This window comes from Mesoplodon densirostris, chromosome 5, assembly GCF_025265405.1.
Source record: "Mesoplodon densirostris isolate mMesDen1 chromosome 5, mMesDen1 primary haplotype, whole genome shotgun sequence".
NCBI lineage: Eukaryota > Metazoa > Chordata > Mammalia > Artiodactyla > Ziphiidae > Mesoplodon > Mesoplodon densirostris.
The window spans coordinates 56,736,035-56,742,798 of NC_082665.1; positions in this window are offsets into that span (position 1 = coordinate 56,736,035).

A 6,764-nucleotide genomic window follows, 5' to 3' on the forward strand; every position below is an offset into this window, starting at 1 on the left:
TCATTTTCCCTTAATGTACCATAAAATGGTTACCCAAATGATGACAAGCAGGAAGAAATTAAAACTCAGGGAGCTCCCAAGTGCGGGTATTTCCAAAACAACAGAGATTAATCTTACTATTGTTCTCTTTTTCTAAAGAATCTCAAACATTGACCCCACAGCTATACATTTGTGACTTGCTATGTTTGAACCACTACAACTACTTTGTGTTGGGTGTCAGAGATGAATGGGAGCAGTCCCTGCTGTTAAGGATCTCAAGGGACTCAAGTGTAATGAGGGGTCTCCTTAGGTGTAAGCTGGGGTGATGAAACTGCCACAGTGGTAGTTATAGCAGCAAAAGGCTCTCAGTGGCCTGGTGTCTGCCTGTACCTCTGATCTCATCCTGGGCTCCCGCTCATGACATGTTCCAGTCACACTGGCCTTCACCATTATTGTAAAGCATGCCAAGTCTGCTCCAACTGCTCCAGGGACCTATACTTCCCTCTGCCTGGATTCTTTTCCCCATGAGGTTCACAACGTTGGCTTCTTCTTATATTTTGATCTCAACTCAAGTATTCCTCCTCAGTGAAAGCATCACTGACCAACTGGTCTTAAGTAGCTAACTGCATCAGTTTACAGACGTAGTGGCTTCAACAATATGAATTTATTTTTTAACATCCTATTGCAGTATAATTGCTTTACAATGGTGTGTTAGTTTCTGCTGTATAACAAAGTGAATCAGCTATACATATACATATATCCCCATAACCCCTCCCTCTTGCATCTCCCTATCCCACCCCTCTAGGTGGTCACAAAGCACCGAGATGATCTCCCTGTGCTACACGGCTGCTTCCCACTGGCTATCTGTTTTACATTTGGTAGTGTATATATGTCAGTGCTACTCTCTCACTTCATCTCAGCTTACCCTCTCCCCTCCCCATGTCCTCAAGTCCATTCTCTACATCTGTGTCTTTATTCCTGTCCTGCCCTTAGGTTCTTCAGAACCATTTTTTTTTTTTTTAGACTCCATATATATGTGTTAGTATACAGTATTGTTTTTCTCTTTCTGACTTACTTCACTCTGTATGACAGACTCTAGGTCCATACACCTCACTACAAATAACAAAGTGATAACTCAATTTGTTTCTTTTTATGGCTGGGTAATATTCCTACAATATGAATTTATAATCTTACAGTTCAGTAGGTCAGAAGTCCAACACCCATCTCACAGGTGTCAAACATCAGCAGGGCTGTTTCTTTCGGAACAACCTTGGTGAGAATCTGTTTCCTTGTCTTTTCCAGATTCTAGGAAATCCTTGGCTCACGGTCCCTTTCTTCCATCCTCAAAACCAGCAGTGTTGGGGCTTCCCTGGTGGCACAGTGGTTAAGAATCCGCCTGCCAATGCAGGGCACATGGGTTCGTGCCCCGGTCCAGGAAGATCCCACATGCCGCAGAGCGGCTAGGCCCGTGAGCCACAACTACTGAGCCTGCACGTCTGGAGCCTGTGCTCCGCAACGGGAGAGGCCACAACAGTGAGAGGCCCGCGCACCATGATGAAGGGTGGCCCCCACTCGCCACAACTGGAGAAAGCCCTCACACAGAAACGAAGACCCAACACAGCCATAAATAAATAAATAAATTTATTTAAAAAAAAAAAACAGCAATGTTACATCCTTTCCCCCTTTATTAATCATCATTCTCTCTCTCTTTCTCTCTTTCTCTTCTCCCCTCACACTTTGACCAGAGCTGGGAAATGTTCTCCTTTTTTAAGGACTTGTGATTAGACTGGATACACCTGAATAATCCAGCATAATCTCCCCACATCAACGTTCTTAATCTTTCTTTTTTTTTCTTTTCTTCCTTCCTTTCTGCGGCACGCGGGCCTCTCACTGCTGTGGCCTCTCCCACTGCGGAGCACAGGCTCCGGACGCATGGGCCCAGCGGCCATGGCTCACGGGCCCAGCCACTCCACGGCATGCGGGATCCTCCCAGACCAGGGCATGAACCCGTGTCCCCCGCATCGGCAGGCGGACTCTCAACCACTGCGCCACCAGGGAAGCCCCCAACGTTCTTAATCTTAATCACATCTGTGACATCCCTTTTGCCACGTAAAATAACATGGTCACAGATTCCCAGGATTACAGTGTGGACATCTTTGGGGTCTCATAGTTCTGTCTAACACACTGCCACACTTAACTCTCCCCTACTCTCTGTTATATTGCCTTTTTATTTCTTATTATTTTTTGTAGCATCATATGAAATCCTCTTATTTATTTTTTTTGCTCTTGTTTATTTATTTACTTATAATTTACTTATTATTACATATTCCTTTATTATATGAAAGTCCTTTCATCTACCCATTTCCCCGACACTATTCTGTAATATTGAGAATAAGAAATTGGTCTCTACCTTGATGACAGCAGCACCCCCAACCCTTAGAGCAGTTTCTGGCATAACATATGCACTCAATGAATTCCCTGTTAAATGAATAAATAAACTCAGCTTTGGTAACTGATGTAAGCTTTAGAGAAAAGGTGCTCCCTAAATTAAGTCTTGAAGATAGGTAAGGAGATTATGGGGTGAAAATTAGGGATTGGACTTTCCAGCCTGTGCAAGAGAAAGCATCGTCACTGTAGAATGACAACAGTGCTCTTGGAGGAGTGGCCAAGGATGAGAGAGGCTGGAAAAAATGAGTCAGAGGCAAATCACCAAAGACTTTTCAGACTTCATCTTGCGTGTAATGAGAGCCATCGAAGGTTTGGGGTTTTGTTTGTTTGTTTGTTTGTTTTGCGGTACGCGGGCCTCTCACTGTTGTGGCCTCTCCCATTGCGGAGCACAGGCTCCGGACGCGCAGGCTCAGCGGAATGGCTCACGGGCCTAGCCGCTCCGCGGCATGTGGGATCTTCCCGGACTGGGGCACGAACCCGTGTCCCCTGCATCGGCAGGCGGACTCTCAACCACTGAACCACCAGGGAAGCCCTGGGGGTTTTTTCGACTTTATTAATTAATTTTCTTTATTTTGGCTGCGTTGGGTCTTTGTTGCTGCGCGTGCGCTTTCTCTGGTTGCAGTGAGCGGGGCTACTCTTCATTGAAGTGCACAGGCTTCTCATTGCGGTGGCTTCTCTTGCCGCAGAGCATGGGCTCTAGGTGCGTGGGCTTCAGTAGCTGTGGCATGCAGGCTCAGTAGTTGTGGCACATGGGCTTAGTTGCTCTGCAGCATGTGGGATCTTCCTGGACCAGGGATCGAACAAGAGTCCCCTGCATTGGAGGCGGATTCTTTAATCACTGTGCCACCAAGGAAGTCTCACAGACCTTGTAATTCTTGAAAGAATTCTACGGTGGTTATACCTAAGAAGCTCATTACATGGTACTGAGGTAGTAGAAAGTAGAGATTATATGTAAAGAGAGTTTTATTTATAAAACTCCTGAGGATTTTTCAATAAATTACGATGATGTCACAGTTATTTTCTGTTTCATCGCTGGGTCATCTGACAATAATGATGTCTATAATTCATTATTGCCCATAAGTACAGTGATAGGTAGCACCCAGATCTATTGTCTGATCTCAGCAGAGAAAAGCTATTAACCTGTGTCACCATATCTCTGCAGCCAGGAATGAATCTTTGGGGAAGTAGAGAGTCCTGTGGGCCATGGCAGCTCACTGTTCTGGCTGACTGGAAACAACAAACAACCCTTTCCTTTTTTACCTCTCACTACAGCTGGGCTCACTTCAAAGACTGCAGTTTCCCAGCCAGGTCTCCCATACACATTCTTCTCCTCCACTTCCAGATTCTGAGAGTACATCAGCCATCCCAACCGCTTGCTATCATTCCAAAAAAGAAAGGCCTGCCTTAGGATAATACTTTCAGTTGTGACAGAATACCCTGGATTGGGAGTTGTCTTGTAAAGGATCTCTTCAAAAGATGATTACACTTTCTTACCTAGGTGGAACCTTTGAAAAGTGGGTAAGAAATTCACTCTTTGTGTCGTGCTTTAGGAAGCAGGTTATGTAGTAGATATGAGCATCATTTCTGGATCAAGTACCAGCTCTGCCATTTTGAATTCTGCTAATAGTACCTCAATATTATATTTTCTCTGGTCCTCAGTTTCCTCATGTGGGACATGGAAGCAATAAAGCAGCCATTTCATAGGGTTGTTGTGAGCTTAAATAAGGCATGTAAGAGAATGAGACTTGCAATGTAAGTTCTGTGGGGGTGGGAGAAGTTTGACTCCACTCTTACATATCCAGTTTAGTACAGAAGTTTTTAAAGCGTGGTCTGGGGATTCCTAAGGGGTCCCCAAGACTCTGGCAGGGTGGGGTCATGAGGTCAAAACTATTTTAGTAAAAATACTAGGACACTATTTGCCTTTTTTATCTCATTCTCACATGAGTGCAGAATGGAATTTTCCAGAAACTAGACAGTGATAGATATTGCAGTAGATAGAATGAGGAAGCAGACATGAGAAAATCCAGCTGCCTTCTATTAAAGATATTTGCAAGATTATAAAACAATGACTGTCTTCTCACTAACTTTATTTTGCTTTGGAAAAAATAGTTTTTCACATTAAAATATGTTTTATGTTAACGTGTAATGGATTTATATTATTACTGTTAAGAGAATTAATAAATACATATTTTAATGTACTTTTTAATATAGTAAATATCAATGGCTATAGCTCACATAATCAAAATTTCTTTGAGGCCTTAAACAATTTCTAAGAGTGTAAGGGGGTCCTGAGACCAAGAAAACCGAGAACCACTAATTTAGCACAAGCCTGGCACATGGTAACCTCTTAATAAAATAATGATTGGATTGCTAGAATAGGGCTTGGCTTAGGGTAAGTACTCAATAAATGAGCGTTCCACTGCTGCTGCTGCTGCTGATGATGATGTGTTGATGGTGGTGATGAAAATTATGATGTGAAGTTTGCTGGGAGCCTTCTATATGACTGGAGTAAATATAACAGTAATTTTTAATAGAAATCTTATCTTGCCTTAGGCATGGCAGATGTTAGAGTTTAATGTAACACAGAATTATTTTCAGTGTTTAGACTCTCTTTTTCTTAGCTTATTCTTTTCCTTATGGGGTTGCTCATTCTCATCCTACCAGAAGCACTTTGGAATTGAGCCAAATTCAAAGTACTATGTATGGCACCAGATTGAATGATATGAAGGTCAGGATCTCTGTGTTCCACAAATTAAGGAGTCATGGACATGTACTTAATATTTACTGTGAAAACTAGAGGGAGAACATGCCTCTAAAACTTTTCAACAGACAGGGTGATGGAGGTTTCCATGCCCACAATCCTCTTCTCAATTTCTCCTTCCTTCTGCATTGTCTAGTCCAGCTACTAGAACATAGACTTACATTTTGTCTAGATATGCCACTACACTGGCTCTCCAGGAAGAAAAACATTTCTGGGTAGTGTTTGCTGATTTCCATGGTGTAAATACTCCCACCATGACCAGTTTCAAGCTGCTTCTATGATGTTATTAAATTCCAAATTGGGAGGAGAAACATATAATCAGCTCATAGTTGGTTTGAGCTGGTCCACAGCATACCATGGTGCTGGCCCTGCACTCTGACATGAAGTTCAATTAAGTTCTGGCACTAAGTTCAACTACTTGCCTGGCTTTCCTAGATCTTTGATCATTGGTCCCACCCTCTCACCCAATTTTGCTGTCCCAACACCTCCAACTAGTCAGTGTCCTCAGGTCCCAGGATTATCTCCTGCTACTTCTGCTTTTGCACTTTGCTAAACTATCACCTCTGGGTTCTAAAATCCCTTCTTCATCCTTCTGCTTATTCATTTGCTATGCAATTTTTTATTGACAAACTAAAGGCCTTCTTCCTCAGTAAAATCTTCTCTGATCACATAAAGGTATCACTAACGTTTTTCCTCTGAAATGATGGGACATATTAAGGGATAATATCTAATCTGAATACTGGTGAGATTATTGGTTATCCAAAATATATCTATATGGTGTTGTGGAAACAGCTCAGGACTGCTTTGAGAGAACTGCATTCCTCCCTCACTGCTAATATACTGAGTGGTCATTGGCAAATCACTCAGATGCTCTGAGCCTTGATTTTCTCATTTGTAAAATGAAGGCAATGGAATACATGATTTTAAAGAACACTTTTCTGGGGCTTCGCTGGTGGCGCAGTGGTTGACAGTCCACCTGCCGATGCAGGGGACACGGGTTCGTGCCCCGGTCCGGGAAGATCCCACATGCCACGGAGCGGCTAGGCCCGTGAGCCATGGCCGCTGAGCCTGCGTGTCTGGAGCCTATGCTCTGCAACAGGAGAGGCCACAACAGCGAGAGGCCCGTGTACTGCAAAAAAAAAAAAAAAAAAAAAGAACACTTTTCTTTCCTTAAATTCCACTATTCTATAGTCAACATACTTTATATAAACAAAAATCCTACGACCTACTCCCATTAAAATTCAATATCTTTTTGATTTTAAAACAAGTAGATTCACCATGTTTTATTTTTAAAAAATTTTTAATTTAATTTTTTTTTATACAGCAGGTTATTAGTCATCAGTTTTATCCACATCAGTGTATACATGTCAATCCCAATTGCCCAGTTCATCACACCAACATCCCCACCCCCCACCGCTTTCCCCCCTTGGTGTCCATACGTTTGTTCTCTACATCTGTGTCTCAATTTCTGCCCTGCAAACCGGTGCATCTGTACCATTTTTCTAGGTTCCACATATATGCATTAATATACAATATTTGTTTTTCTCTTTCTGACTTACTTCACTCTGTACGACAG